The sequence below is a fragment of the Saccopteryx leptura genome, chromosome 2, assembly GCF_036850995.1.
Source record: "Saccopteryx leptura isolate mSacLep1 chromosome 2, mSacLep1_pri_phased_curated, whole genome shotgun sequence".
In the NCBI taxonomy this organism is placed as follows: domain Eukaryota; kingdom Metazoa; phylum Chordata; class Mammalia; order Chiroptera; family Emballonuridae; genus Saccopteryx; species Saccopteryx leptura.
In genome coordinates, this window is record NC_089504.1 from 222,042,519 (window position 1) to 222,058,872 (window position 16,354).

The 16,354-nt window shown below is 43.1% G+C and overlaps 1 long non-coding RNA gene across 1 annotated transcript; it reads left to right on the plus strand.

Annotated features, from left to right (window-relative positions):
- The first annotated feature begins 1,008 nt into the window (after window positions 1-1,008).
- LOC136395438 (uncharacterized) lies at window positions 1,009-16,050 on the plus strand. The gene is made up of 3 exons (XR_010749332.1): window positions 1,009-1,279; window positions 13,833-14,090; window positions 15,765-16,050. It is a non-coding gene; the product is annotated as an uncharacterized lncRNA (long non-coding RNA).
- Window positions 16,051-16,354: the final 304 nt, after the last annotated feature.

The following is a 16,354-nucleotide window of genomic DNA, read 5'->3' on the forward strand; positions in this document are numbered from 1 at the left end:
GCCAATTTTAGTTTTTAATGACTGATGCCCTCGTACAATTTAATGGGTCAGGAGAAGCATGAGCCAAGCCAAGATTTCTCACTCAGAACTTTCCTTTCCTGAAGAGTACTCAGTTTGTAGAGACTTGCTACTTATGCATCTACTTGGAGAGAATTTTTTAGTCCAGTCTAAGAATTGAGAGCTTTTTCTTAAAAATATTAGCAATCTATCTTATCATCAAATTTTCCCAGAGTTCCTGCAGGAAACACAAGTTTGATTTGCAATGTCAGATGCTAAAAGACTATGGTCATAACCATACAATAAACAAAATAATTACATGTTCCTACATATTCTGAGTTGAAAGATACAGAGGTTGACTATCAATTACTTGGATTGAGGAAGTGTCTATGGCAGAGGTTTGCATGTCCAACAGTTTCCCTCCTTATCCTGGTAGGGAAGGAGAAGGTTTCATTGTGAGGGGAGACGCCGGTGCTTAAGGAGGAATATCTCAGCTCCCCCTTGCAGCTTCCCTGGGGTCACTGGGAACAGGATCCTCCAGCAGAGCCCAAATTCAGGGTTCATAAGAGGATCTGTGCACCTTCTCAGGGTCTGTGCTCCTTATATTTTAATTTGTGGGATTCCTGCAAATTACCTTGGGGAACCTTTCCTCCAAAGGGGGTCTACCTCTGCTTTTGCCATGCCAAGATCATCTTGGAATTTTTCAAAGATTGTCTTCTCTTAGAGTAACAATCTCAGATTCGGGTCCCCTTGGGGGACCCTATGTCAAGACAGCCCCAACTCCTCCCCGTTGCCATGGGTTGCCATTCAGATTTCCCAGTTATCCCAGTCTCCGCCTCCCTGCCTCTCAGTTACTAAGCATTTCTGCCTTAATCCTTGGTGATTCCTACTCAGCTTCTGATCACAAAAGCCTGGTAAACTCTATCATCCTTCTTTCCTTCCCTCACTGCATTCAGATGCAGCTTTCTGTTGTCTGTCTGTGTCTGTTTTGCAGCATCCCCGGAGACCTATTCCACCCCCAGGAAAATGTCATATCTGAGATCTTTCTGCTGTGGAACAAGCCAAGCCCAGAGCATCTAGTTTCTCATGGTCTGGAGACACTTGTTTTGTGAAACTTAACTATCCATGGGCACCTACACCTTGGTCACAGCTGTCACTTTAGACTGGAACAAATGGATATAGGGATTCCAGCCTGCTCATGGAGAAGCACTGGTGCCTACCTCACAGGGCACCAATCATCAAATGGGAAGATTTTTGTGGAAGAACACATCCCTGGGCAAAGGTAAGCACTTAATACATTTTAGTTGACCTATAAAATTGGAATCACAGGGAACCCAGAGCCAGCCTTTGATTCCTTGTGTTCAGCCTCAGTAGTGTCTGTCTTGTCCAGTGGATTAAGCCACACTCCCACCATAACACATGCATAAATAAAACTGTGCTAAAGTATGACCCCTTCCAGCAGTATCAGTATTTGGACCAGGGGCAAGTCCAAAGGAAGGAAGCTCTAATTGTAGAAATGGGCATATTTATTGACCTAGTGGTTTTGCAGAATCAGGAGGAAAGGGTAAGGGTTAGGGTTAGGGCAAGAAAGGAGGTGGATCCAGCCCCGAATGGGATTCTGGAGGTCCCTCCCCAGCCCAATGGGGAGTGGGTGAGAAGTTGAGCATTACTGGGTGCCTGGGAGGGGGATTTCACAGTGCCAGCAACAGGGTCCCTGAGGTGAGGGACCCTGGGGACATAAGCTGTGGGATGGAATAGAAGCCAGACTTGACCAGAACAGGGGTGGGCCAGTTGGGTGGGCCATCACCAATGAATGCTAGGGAAGAGGGGTAACTTGAACAGCAGACAGGGAGCAGAAGCCCCTGGAATTGCCTATGATGTAAGCCTGGAATTACCTGACTTAAGAACCTGAATTACCTGAGGAGTTACTTCAAAGCAACTGTGTTTAGATCGTGAGTAACTAGAATTTACCTTGATTTGGCAAAATTAATATATCTCACCACCAGAAGAAACAGGGGTTTCAGAGTAATTGAAGTTACAGAAGAAAGAACATCTGCCACCACTCCCTAACCCAAGTCTCAGCAGGGACCTTCTACTCACTGTGCAGGCCTCCTTCACAGCCCTGCTCAAGGGCAGGTTCCAGGCTGTGTCTGAGACCAGGGCATGGGGCAGAGAGTGTCCCCAACACTGAAGATGCCAACGTTCACAGTGCTTTGGAGATAGCACATGTGGCAGCATCCATGGGGTATTCATAGCTGTATGGTGGCAGCTGTGGGCCAGAATGGTGGCCAAGGCCATTGCTGTCACTCTCTGTCAGAGCCAGTTGGGTGACAGGTCTATGCCAATGAGGGCAAGAGTGAATATATAATGAGCACCTTTTTTTCTTCTCAATCTAGCACTAACTGCTTTGGGTACCCCTGTTGGAATCAACCCTAGTTACTAACTGTGAGAGCTGGATTCATAGCACAGCGTTTGTCTTTCCCTTGGTGCCCTCCACTTCCACCAGCCCTCTCGACAACACTTGATATGGTCACTCTTTTAAGTTTTAGCCATTCTGGTAGCTCTTTGGGGGATAAAATGGCCATTCCTGAAAATGTCACAATATCTGACCATCTATACTATGCTCTGTGATCTTGGAAAAGGGCTACACTCCCTGTAGCTTCTCTCTCCGTCAGGAAAGTGAGTAGATTAACCTGCGCACCTCTGTCTTTCCCGAAGATGCCTAGAGTACCTGGTTTAAGCTTGCTTGACTTGTGAGAAGCCTTGGTGACCTTCTTGACCACCCAGGCCTTATACCTGTCCCTTTCCTGGATCTGTATGTGGCCTTGGAAATCCTTTCTTCCTAGCTGCACTCTTTGGTAGGCAGGACCATAGTTTAAATGTCGTATATCTTGCATGACACCCAGTACAACTGGGGCACATAGCAGGTGCCCAGCAGCTCCTTGCTGGACCAGTCCCTGGTTCAGGGACTTAAAACAGAGGCTCTCCTTCTGAGGTGGGTATGCATGCTTCCCAGCAAGGCTACAGGTGTAGTCACCATCACTATACCAGACAAGGCCAGTCAGGATAGCAGGGCAGAGAAAGCATGTGAGGATAGAAGCTCAGAGAAGGGACCCTTGGATTATGGGCTGAGAGCTCTGAAGAGGGGTCCTTGTCAGTGGGGCTCTCCCTCTGAGTGGGCACAGTGAGGCTGGTCATGGGAACATGAAGTCAGGAAGCAACTGCTACTGCTGAGGTGAAGGCATGCCTTGTCACCATGCTGCTAGAAACAGCAAACAGGAAGGAGAGAGTCCCTAGTTCCCCTCCAAGCTTTGCAATCTCCTAATGGCAGAGCCCGACATAGTCACACAAAGAAGCAATGAAATCCACAAGGCCCTATCCCAGCATCAACAAACACAGTGTCAAGGGAGGTTAAGAGCTCAGAGAGAAAAGCTTAAGCCTGACCAGGCGATGGCACAGTGCCTTTCCTGTCCCTTTAGTGGGATTGAGGAGAGTGCAAAGATAAGTATGTATATGTTTCAGAGATGTTGGACTGGGACACAGAGGAAGGACCAAGTTCAAAACCCTGAGGTTACTGGCTTGAGCGTGGGATCATAGGCATGACCTCATGGTTGCTAGCTTGAGCCCAAAGGTCGCTGGCTTGAGCTAAAGGGTCACTTGCTCTGCTGTAGCCCCCTGGTCAAGGCACGTATGAGAAAGCAATCAATGAACAACTAAAGAGACTATGGAGCCGCAATGAGTAATTGATGCTTCTCATCTCTCTTCCTTCCTGTCTGTCTCTCTGTCTCTGTCACAAAAAAAGAAAAGAAAAGCTTAATAATTGGCATCATAAGAGACCCAGTTTCTACAGCATCATTCATTGTGCCCACTTTCCTACACAAGACCCCTATGCCCTGCAAAGCCCTAGGGTGTAGCTGGATTTCCCTGAGGAAGACGCCCTCCTGTGTCTTCCCACTAGAGGGGTGTGCTTCTTCCTGCTGCCATTGCTGGTGTTCTCCTTGAAGGCGGTTGTGTCTGGGCCAAGGGCGCCATCTTCAGGCATGGCCCAGATCGCTGTCCCAGGAAGGGTGCTCATTGTATGCAGGAGACAGTCTCTTGCCAACCTAGCTGCAGTCATCCCTGGGGCTGTAGCAGTCAGCATTTTACTACTGGTATGCTGTGGTGACAAATGACCCCTAAAATTGTAGATGCTTGCAACTATTAACCCTTTGAGTAGTACGAATGTTCATGTATGTCCTCACTCAAAGGGATAACAAAAAAGTCACTCCTCAAAGGGTTAAGGTACTCTCCTTGTGCCCACCAGCAATGGCTCTTAAACCCTCAGCTCAGGAGCATTGCACTTACTTCCACTCACATTTCATTGGCCAGGACCAATGCCAACAAGCTGATGAGATGTAGTCTCATACAGGGAGGGCAGTGAACACTTTGAACAATAAGACCTTGTAGGTACTCAGTCCAAGCTCAGTCTCAGTCTCAACATACCTCTCCGTTGGGGCGCAAACCGCCAGGGAGACTCGGAGGGTAGTTCCCTGTGGGTCCCCCACACTCCTCACCCACTTATGTTCCTCTTCCCTGCCAGCACCTGCACAAGACTCCGTCCTCCCTCAGAGGGTGGCACAGGCTTGGGGCACGTTAACACCTAGAGATCAGCATTGGAAGAGCAGCCAGCTCACCAGTTTTGGAAGAGGCAAAACTACAGGTTCCAAACTGCAAATTTAGGAATGCCTTTCTCCTCCAAGACTACACGCTGCAGTGCCATTAGATGGGGTGGGGTGAGGGGGGCTCCCTGTTCACAGAGCTTGCTTTCCACCTGTCCCTGGTAGGGTTCACCTTTCTCCCTCTGGCTGAGTCAGATACCATTTGTCCATTCAGTTTCTACTTTTAAAATATTGATTTCTCTTCTGATGTTTCTTCTTCTGACTACTTTGTCCTTGGGGACATTTCTCGTTTCTCTGCCTTTCCTGTCCCTTTAGTGGGATTTGAGGAGAGTGCAAAGATGAGTATGCATATGTTTCAGAGATATGTTTACCCAGAAATCTGCCTTCAGTTTTTTTTTGTGTTTTTTTTTCAGTTTAAAATTTTTTAATTTATAATGTTTTTATTAATAACAAGGTCAATCTTACCAAAACAGTGACTTTACATAGTATTACCAGATTTTATAGAAGTACTTAAAGATTACTGAAAATACTGAAATTATATTAAATAACTTCAGATTATCCCTCTACAGAGATCCTTGTCTTAATCTTTTTTTTTACTTTATTTCAACTTTTTTTTTTTTTTTAAATAAATTTTTATTAATGGTAATGGGATGACATTAATAAATCAGGGTACATATATTCAAAGAAAACATGTCTAGGTTATCTTGTCATTAAATTATGTTGCATACCCCTCGCCCAAAGTCAGATTGTCCTTCGCCACCCTCTATCTAGTTCTCTGTGCCCCTCCCCCTCCCCCTAACTCTCTCCCTGTCCTCCCTCCCCCCACCCCTGGTAACCACCACACACTTGTCCATGTCTCTTAGTCTCATTTTTATGTTCCACCAATGTATGGAATCATGTAGTTCTTGTTTTTTTCTGATTTACTTATTTCACTCCTTATAATGTTATCAAGATCCCACCATTTTGCTGTAAATGATCTGATGTCATCATTTCTTATGGCTGAGTAGTATTCCATAGTGTATATGTGCCACATCTTCTTTATCCAGTCTTCTATTGAAGGGCTTTTTGGTTGTTTCCATGTCTTGGCCACTGTGAACAGTGCTGCAATGAACATGGGGCTACATGTGTCTTTACGTATCAATGTTTCTGAGGTTTTGGGGTATATACCCAGTAGAGGGATTGCTGGGTCATAAGGTAGTTCTATTTGCAGTTTTTTGAGGAACCACCATACTTTCCTCCATAATGGTTGTACTACTTTACAGTCCCACCAACAGTGAATGAGGGTTCCTTTTTCTCCACAGCCTCTCCAACATTTGCTATTACCCGTCTTGTTGATAATAGCTAATCTAACAGGGGTGAGGTGGTATCTCATTGTAGTTTTGATTTGCATTTCCCTAATAACTAATGAAGCTGAGCATCTTTTCATATATCTGTTGGCCATTTGTATCTCTTCCTGGGAGAAGTGTCTATTCATGTCTTCTTCCCATTTTTTTATTGGATTGTTTGTTTGTTTGTTGTTGAGTTTTATGAGTTCTTTGTAAATTTTGGAAATTAGGCCCTTATCTGAGCTGTTGTTTGAAAATATCATTTCCCATTTAGTTGGCTGTCTGTTTATTTTGTGATCAGTTTCTCTTGCTGAGCAAAAACTTTTTATTCTGATGTAGTCCCATTCATTTATCTTTGCCTTCACTTCTCTTGCCATTGGAGTCAAGTTCATAAAATGTTCTTTAAAACCCAGGTCCATGAGTTTAGTACCTATGTCTTCTTCTATGTACTTTATTGTTTCAGGTCTTATATTTAGGTCTTTGATCCATTTTGAATTAATTTTAGTACACGGGGACAGGCTGTAGTCGAGTTTCATTCTTTTGCATGTGGCTTTCCAGTTTTCCCAACACCATTTGTTGAAGAGGCTTTCTTTTCTCCATTGTGTGTTGTTGGCCCCTTTATCAAAGATTATTTGACCATATATATGTGGTTTTATTTCTGGGCTTTCTATTCTGTTCCATTGGTCTGAGTGTCTATTTTTCTGCCAATACCATGCTGTTTTGATTATTGTGGCCCTATAATATAGTTTAAAGTCAGGTATTGTAATGCCCCCAGCTTCATTCTTTTTCCTTAGGATTGTTTTGGCTATTCGGGGGTTTTCATAGTTCCATATAAATCTGATGATTTTTTGTTCCATTTCTTTAAAAAATCTCATAGGGATTTTGATGGGAATTGCATTAAATTTGTATATTGCTTTGGGTAATATGGCCATTTTGATTATATTTATTCTTCCTATCCAAGAACAAGGAATATTTTTCCATCTCATTGTATCTTTTTCGATTTCCCTTAACAATGCTTTGTAATTTTCATTATATAGGTCCTTTACATTCTTTGTTATGTTTATTCCAAGGTATTTTATTTTTTTTGTTGCAATCGTGAAGGGGATTATTTTTTTGAGTTCGTTTTCTAATATTTCATTGTTGGCATAGAGAAAGGCTATGGACTTCTGTATGTTAATTTTGTATCCTGCGACCTTACTGTATTGGTTTATTGTTTCTAATAATCTTTTTGTGGAGTCCTTCGGGTTTTCGATGTATAGGATCATATCATCAGCAAAAAGTGATACCTTTACTTCTTCTTTTCCAATATGGATGCCTTTTATTTCTTTGTCTTGTCTGATTGCTCTGGCCAGAACTTCTAGCACCACGTTAAATAAGAGTGGAGAGAGTGGACAACCCTGTCTTGTTCCTGATTTAAGGTAGAAAGTCCTCAGTTTTATGCCGTTTAAAATGATGTTGGCTGATGGTTTATCATATATGGCCTTTATCATGTTGAGATATTTTCCTTCTATACCCATTTTGTTGAGAGTCTTAAACATAAAATTGTGTTGTATTTTATCAAAAGCCTTTTCTGCGTCTATTGATAAGATCATGTGGTTTTTGTTCTTTGTTTTGTTGATATGGTGTATTACGTTAACCGTTTTGCGTATGTTGAACCATCCTTGAGATTCTGGGATGAATCCCACTTGATCATGATGTATTATTTTTTTAATATGTTGTTGTATTCGCTTTGCTAGTATTTTGTTTAGTATTTTAGCATCTGTATTCATTAGAGATATTGGTCTGTAGTTTTCTTTCTTTGTGCCATCCTTGCCACGTTTTGGTATGAGGGTTATGTTGGCCTCATAAAATGTGTTTGGAAGTATTGCTTCTTCTTCAATTTTTTGGAAGACTTTGAGTAGAATAGGAACCAAGTCTTCTTTGAATGTTTGATAGAATTCACTAGTATAACCGTCTGGGCCTGGACTTTTATTTTTGGGGAGGTTTTTAATAGTTTTTTCTATTTCCTCCCTGCTGATTGGTCTGTTTAGGCTTTCTGCTTCTTCATGACTCAGTCTAGGAAGGTTGTATTGTTCTAGGAATTTATCCATTTCTTCTAGATTGTTGTATTTGGTGGCATATAATTTTTCATAGTATTCTACAATAATTCTTTGTATATCTATGATGTCTGTGGTGATCTCTCCTCTTTCATTTTGGATTTTATTTATTTGAGTCCTGTGCCTTTTTTCCTTGGTGAGTCTTGCCAAGGGTTTGTCAATTTTGTTGATCTTTTCAAAGAACCAGCTCCTTGTTTTATTGATTTTTTCTATAGTTTTTCTGTTCTCTATTTCATTTATTTCTGCTCTGATTTTTATTATCTCCTTTCTTCGGCTGGTTTTGGGTTGTCTTTGTTCTTCTTTTTCTAGTTCCTTAAGGTGTGAAGTTAAGTGGTTTACTTCGGCTCTCTCTTGTTTGTTCATATAGGCCTGAAGTGATATGAACTTTCCTCTTATTACTGCTTTTGCTGCATCCCAGAGATTCTGATATGTCGTATTTTCATTTTCATTTGTCTGTATGTATCTTTTGATCTCTGCGCTTATTTCTTCTTTGACCCATTCATTTTTTAGAAGTATGTTGTTTAGTTTCCACATTTTTGTGGGTTTTTCCCCCTCTTTTTTGCAGTTGAATTCTAGTTTCAAGGCTTTATGATCAGAAAATATGCTTGGTACAATTTCAATTTTTCTAAATTTGCTGATATTGTCTTTGTGGCCCAACATATGGTCAATTCTTGAGAATGTTCCATGTACACTAGAGAAAAATGTATACTCTGTCGCTTTGGGATAAAGTGTCCTGTAGATGTCTATCATATCTAGGCGTTCTAGTATTTCGTTTAAGGCCACTATATCTTTATTGATTCTCTGTTTGGATGACCGATCTAGAGCCGTCAGCGGAGTATTGAGGTCTCCAAGTATGATTGTATTTTTGTTAGTTTTTGTTTTAAGGTCAATAAGTAGCTGTCTTATATATTTTGGTGCTCCTTGGTTTGGTGCATATATATTAAGGATTGTTATGTCTTCTTGATTCAGTGTCCCCTTAATCATTATGAAGTGACCATTTTTGTCTCTGAGTACTTTTTCTGTCTTGTAGTCAGCATTATCAGATATGAGTATTGCTACACCTGCTTTTTTTGGGGTGTTGTTTGCTTGGAGTATTGTTTTCCAGCCTTTCACTTTGAATTTGTTTTTATCCTTGTTGCTTAGATGTGTTTCTTGTAGGCAGCATATAGTTGGATTTTCTTTTTTAATCCATTCTGCTACTCTGTGTCTTTTTATTGGTAAGTTTAATCCATTTACATTTAGTGTAATTATTGACACTTGTGGGTTCCCTACTGCCATTTTATAAATTGCTTTCTGTTAGTTTTGTATCTAGTTTGATTCTTCTCTTTTGTTTTCTATCATTTGTTTCTGTTTGTTTGTGTTCCATACTTCTTTCCTCTGTTGCTACCTTTTTTAAGTCATGTGTTTTTGTGGTGGTTTTTTCTAGGGTGGTTACCATTAAGTAATGAAAAGGGTACCTACCATATTCATTGTAGTACCCTATCTTATAAGTATTTCTGCACTTCATCGTCCTTTGCTACTGTTAATCTCCATTCTCTCCCCCCTTTTTTTTTCCCTTTGTTGTCACAGTTTAAGTTTGGTTTTATTGTGTTCTTGGTGGAGCTGTTACTTGTGGTGTTGTTTTCTTTTGTTCTTTGAATCTGGTTGGAAAACCCCCTTTAGTATTTCCTGGAGTGGGGGCTTTCTCGTGATAAATTCTCTCATCTTTTCTGTATTTGTGAATGTTTTTATATCTCCTTCATACTTGAAGGATAGCTTTGATGGGTATAGTATTCTTGGCTGAAAGTTCCTCTCTTTCAGGGCTTTAAATATTGGGGTCCACTCTCTTCTAGCTTGTAGAGTTTCTGCTGAGAAATCTGATGATAATCTAATAGGTCTTCCTTTATATGTTGTACTCTTCTTTTCCCTGGCTGCCTTGAGAATTTTTTCTTTGTCATTGGTTTGTGTCATCTTTATTATGATGTGCCTTGGAGTGGGTTTGTTGGGGTTAAGAAAACTCGGTGTTCTGTTTGCTTCTTGAATTTGAGGCTTTAGTTCTTTCCACAGGCTTGGGAAGTTCTCGTCTATTATTTGTTTGAGTATATTCTCCATTCCATTTTCTTTCTCTTCTCCCTCTGATATACCTATTATTCTTATGTTATTCTTTCTAATGGAGTCAGACAATTCCTGTAGGGCTTTCTCGTTTTTTATTATTTTTGAGTCTCTTTCTTCTTCTCTCTGTTGTGCCTCAAGTTGTTTGTCTTCTATTTCACTAATCCTATCTTCAATCTGGGTTGTTCTGCTAGCTAAGCTTGTTACCTCGTTTTTCAGCTCGTGAATTGAGTTTTTCATTTCTGTTTGATTTGTTTTTATAGTTTCAATTTCCTTGGTAATATATTCTTTGTGTTCATTGAGTTGTTTTCTGATCTCCCTATATTGCCTTTCTGTGTTTTCTTGTATATCTCTGAGTATTTTTAAGATTTCTATTTTAAATTCTCTGTCATTTAGCTCCAAGGCTTCCAATATGTTAAGTCTTTTCTCCATAGATTTTTCCACATCTATTTGTGTTACCTCTCTTTCTTTTGTATCCATAATATTCGATTTCCTCTTTCTTATTGGCATCTGAGGGTGGTCTTGTTGATAGCACTAATTAGAATTAATAAAGAGTAAAAAGTAAAAAAAAAACAACAAAAAAAAACAAAGGGTAAAACACCCCACAAAAAAAAGCAGTAATAATTTATTATTTCCCCCTTTTTTTTCTTTCTTCTCCTTCCCTCCTCTCCCCTCCTCAGGGAAATATCGTGCCTATAATGGAGGGCCTGGTTTGTGGTGAAGAGTTCAAGGGGCAAAAAAAAAAAAGGGGAGTAGGGACCTACTAAATGCAAAAAAAAAAAAAAAAAAAGGAAGAAAATCTTAGACAAGCATAAGTTGATCTGCCTGCAGGTGATGGTCAACTAAGAGATATAATGAGAGGGATAAGAGGGAACCAGAAAAAAGGACAAAAAAAGGAATAATAAAGAAGAAAAAAATAAAAATAATAAGTAAAAATGTTGTATTAAGTGGAGCAAAGACCAAATACAATGGAGACCTTGGGTTGGGAGGACCCAAAATGCCACAAAAATAAACTAACAAGAAAAAAACAAAAACAAAAGCGAAAAAGAAAAATAAAGTAAAAAAAAACCTTGAGTCCCAAATTAACTAATTTGTTCGTGATTGAGGATTAAATGGGAGGAAAGTAAAACAAGAAAAGAAAAAACGAATAGAAAGGAAAAAATAAGAAAAAGAGAAAAACGAAGGAAAAAATAAAAAAGGAAGAGAAAAAAACAAAATAAAGCAAAAAGAAACAAACAACAAAAAAGAAAACAAAAGAGGAGAGAGTGAGAGTTAAGTGTCCTGGAGTATAACCCCAAAGGAGGGTGAGGATGAAGAAGAGAAATAAAATGTAACACTTATGGGTAGTGTAGTTCAAGAAAAGGGAAGCATAAGATGGGCAGAGAATAGAAGGACCGAGGTGGAGGAAATAAAGGCAATAAGATAGAAGAAACAAACAACAACAACAACAACAAGAAAAAAAAATTAGTGGAACAAGTTGTAAAGTCTGTGGATTTTTCTTGATTTTGAGATGTTAACTTCTTCCTTTTTCTTTTCTCTCCCTCTTCCTGGTCGGTGACTCTGTACCCCAGGCTCTGCCCCTGTGTCACATTTAGGTAGGGATTTGCAGTTGATGGGATTCTATGGCAATGTCATATAATTGGCTTTAGTCTTGCTGGTAGTCAAGGCTTGTTGGCGTTTGCAGGGTCCAACGATGAGAGAGTTTGCTTTCGTGGATTCTCTCTCCTAGTCCCCCCTTCCTGAATTAGCAGCCTGGTGATCCAGCTATAAGGCTGCCACTGCTTCTGCCTGGGGAGTAAGAGGCTCAAAGAGCTGGGAAATCCCCACTCTATCCCCACTCAGTGCAAGGCTTTGGGAAGGGCTCTGACAGTCAGGGCCTCCAGTGTAATCAGGCGGGGGTGGGAGTCAATTGTTGTCAAGGTGACTGTTCAGCGCCTAGCATTCAGTTGGACCTCTCAACCCAGGCTTTCCACACTTTGTAGCCTGTTTTGGCTGGTAAGAAGAGGCACTAGTCTCTGCTTGCGACTAGTGTGGTATAGATCTTATTATCTGCCAAGTCTTTCTTGTTAGCATTTATCCCTGAATATGGAGGCTCTATCAATCAGAAGTTGCCCCCGCCCCTTTAGCGAGAGGCACTAAAAAATATCACGCCTCTTGTCTTGGGTCGGTGAACTGAGAGAGATCTTATCAATTAGAACCGAGGGTGCGCAGATTTCACGGGTTAAGTTAATTTTAGTAATTGGGTCGCAGCTGTGCTCCTGAAGGTATTTCAGGCTGCCTGCGCGCGCCCCTCCCCCAACGCTTGATTGTTAGCTTGAATGGCTGGGTGAGGTGCCCCGCCCGCGGAGAGAATCTCCCAAGTAGGGAATACCGCCCTGGGGCCTCTCCCGCTCCCCGTGCGCGGGCCGCTGGGAACGTTAGCGGTGCCCGGTCTGCAATGCTCGGTCTGCAACCAGACCGGGCGCGCGCCAGCGGCTGCTCGCCGCTCCGGAGTGTGGGCGGTGCTCGCTCTGCAACCGACCCGGGCGCTGCTCGCGGCTGGCGGCGGCGGCTGGCGGCGGCTGCTCGCGGCTGCTGCTCGCGGCTCCCGAGTGCGGGATGACTTACCACAGGCGTACTTCCTCGCGGCTTGAATGAACGTCCCTGCGGTAGCTTCCTCCACACCCTCGTCTCTCAGATTCAAGTGATAACAGTCCTTTTGCTTTCAGTTTGTGTGGAACTCCGTAATGCTCCGAAGATAAATTTTCCTGTTTCTAGTTGATAAATTTGTTGTGATTTTGGGGAGATCTGTCGGACGCGCTGCTCACGGCGCCATTTTCTGCCTTCAGTTTTGCAACGTCTAGGCTTCCTCCTCAGGGGACTTACAGGCAAGGGGCGGGCCAGGGAGGGAGCAGCGGGGGTGCTGGAGGGCCTTGTTCTCCCAACAGGCCAACCTGCATGCCAAGTCACAACTCCCTTGTTTACAGGGGAGCCTGAGGCCCAGAGAACCGAAGCTACATCGGCATCCTGCAGCCTGCCAGTGGCACCTGCAAAGTGACAGGACTGTGGACATGGTCAGGGAGAAGGAGATATGGGCGTGGTCAAGGAGAAGTTGTGGGTGTGGTCAAGGAGAAGGAGGTGTGGGCGTGATCAGGGAGAAGTCAAATTTTGTAGAACAGGGTTACCTTTCAACTTTAGAATATTTCCACTCATTTAGGCATTGCTACTAGATTTTGTTAATTAAGTAAATGGAATTTATCAAATACAACATGCATTGTAATTTTTCTTTCTTTACTCCAAGAATACACCCAAATTGTAGCCTTAACCCTCTTTTGAATTCTAGTATGCTAGTGATGCCCTTGCCCTATGTGTGTGTGCATGTGTGTATGGGTTGTGTATACATGCATGTATGCATGTGTGCATGCATGTGTGTGAGTGTGTTAAGGAAGAGAAACGTTCTGGACTTTGAAGTGGAATTCTAAGCTCCTCCTTGCAGAAGACTGGGAGATGGCAGTTCTCAGCTGGGTCCTTGCTCTCATGTTCCCCTTCCAGAGCCCCCGAACCCTGCCTGACCCCTTCTCTCTCATCCCACTCCACTCCCAAGTTCTCTCACTTTCTCTCTGCCCTCCTGCCTTTGCCCATGTTGGTCTCTCCTGAAGTACTCTTTCCTCTCTCTTTCTCCCTAGGTAATTCCTGCTCCTCCTTGAGTGTAGAACTTCCTTGTCTGCAGCCTCCTGGGTCTGCAGACAGGGAGTCAGGTCACCGTCAAGGCTCCGCTGATGGGGACATGTCCTCCCCTGCCTCCGGTCACTGGTCCCACAGGGACCATTCTGCACTAACCCCGCAGTGTCCCTGGGCCACCATCAGCACTGCACAACCCCTCAGGGGATGGATGAAAGAATGAGAAGGTGGAATTCATCACGTTACGTCTTCATCTACTTAGTGTGAGTTCCACTTTTTAGATCATATTTAATTTCTCATATTTTTAAATTATTATTAAATGTTATTACAAAAATTTACTTGGGCCATTGTTATTTCCTGTAGGTTGATTATTTGAGTATTTTAGCACAAAAATAACTCTTCGAGTAAGAGATAAACAAAGCCATTCCGTAAAATTAATTGGAGTAATTAAGAGCAAGTGGTTTTCCTGGGAAAACTGTACTGTATGAGCCTGCGGGGAGACGGTCCCAGGAGCTTCTCTGCTCCGGCCTGAGCTTTGTTCCCCTACGGCTGGTGCGTCTCACTGGTAGCCGCTACTAGTGGCGGTGACACATTAATTGAACCTCACTACTTCCAGGTGTGTGGCACACTCCGGGGTCACCGGTGCAGGGGGGTTCCATGTGCATTCAATTACCACTGCGATATGAAGGAATGCAATAAGTCCTACGTTCAAGTGTCAGTTACCACCCGGGACCGGCTGCCCCGTGCACTAAACCAATCAGCCCCTTCCCAGCATAGTGCGCGAATGGGGCGGGGGGAGGCGGGGGGGGGGGGAGAAGGGGGCGTTGTGCGGGACACACAGGACACGTGTGCTCGGTGGGCGGAAGCAAGGAGGATGCGGGGCTGAGAGGGGAAGGGCCAGGGGGTTGATAAATCCTGCTGGAAGATGCAGGCAGAGTGTTTCCATTTGTTTTGAGATGGCACTGTGGAGTGTGGGCAGACGTGGGAGCCACCCGAATTGGAGAAACTGATTCCAGGATCCCAGCGGCTGCTTGGGGGCCCAGGGCTGCGGATGACAGAGCTGTCATTACAGCTATGGAGTTCATATATGGGGCTTTACGCATGACATTTACATGTGAAATGTTTATACTTAGCCTTTACATACAAAAGTAAGAGTCCTGCAAGGGTTGGCTCTAATCTATTCATCTAAAATGATGATACTTTTTGACAATCAAAACATGTAACTCATTGATGTAAGAATTTTCTTTTAAAGGAAGGTTTTCTGCCTGCTCCAGCTGTCATGAACTGTGACTGAGCCTTTTCCTCCTTTGGGTCCATTCAGGCAAACACAAGGCTGTGACACCCCAGGTCTGCCCCACGAGGCCCTTCCCTGAGAGGAATTTTTTCTTTCCTTCCTTCCTTTTTTTTTTTTAAAGGCATTTTTCTTAGAAGCCAGGAATGGTTATTATAATTAGTATTTATTACGCCGTCTTCCTTCCCTGAACTCACAGTGATCAATCATGATTACCTGTCCCCAGCCCTGCCCTGTATGGAATAAGTATTATCCCCCTTTCTCATGGCAAAGAAAAGAAGGCGAGCAGCCTCATTCGAGGTCACCTGACAAATGACTCCACGTTAGAAACCACAGTGGCCTCAGCTCCACTAGGGCCTGGACAAACAAGCCATGTTTTTATGCTCCGCCTCTCAGGCTGGGGAGGGGGTGTTGCAGCCCTGTTCCCCAGATTTGACCTTTTACATCCATCCATCAGCCAGCCAATACTTGTTAAATGTGTTAATTGTAGGAATAAGTTTCTACGGTTGACAGACGATGGATGGAATTCCAAACCTCAAAACCGCGTTGAACTCTCATGGCCGGGAAACGTTGTCCTTGTCGGTACAATTTAATTCCGTGTTGCACTTCTCTCTCTTCCTTAACCCTCTGCCCGCATCGCTTACAGGTCTCCTACCTTTTTGAGGCCTCCTGGTGGCTCACAGTGCTCTCTGCTCTAGCGTGTGGATATTGGCTGTTGAAGACGCTGAACTGGAGGAAACTACCGCCAGTCAGCCGCGTTTGACTTGCCCGGAGGTGCTTTCATGCGGTTCCGCTTAATCAAGGGTTGCTACAGAGGTCTGTGGTTTTTGCAGTTGTAATCAAACTGTACGATGTTGTACGTGGAGGGAATTGTGAAGACAGCAGGATGCTACACTGCTAAGGCGTGTGTTTCTGTTTTTAGTATTGAAGAAATTATCTATTTGCTTCTGGATTTAATTGGTAGCTTACGAAAGCTCTCAGCTGGGATCTTTTAACAGGAGCCAAATTTCTCCCCATTTTTTTGTGGGATGGTGAACAGGGCCTGGCCAAGAAGGAACGCAGCTGGGCTTGTGAATCTTTCCATGGACACAAATAAGATAAGATCCTTGTTGTGAATAAGCCTACTTCAGAGAAAGAGAGAGAGAGAGAGAGAGAGAAGGCGTGCCTAGAAGGGACCTTTTGACTGTCCATATTCCTGACCATATTTTCATCGTTACACAAGAGTGACAATCTTCT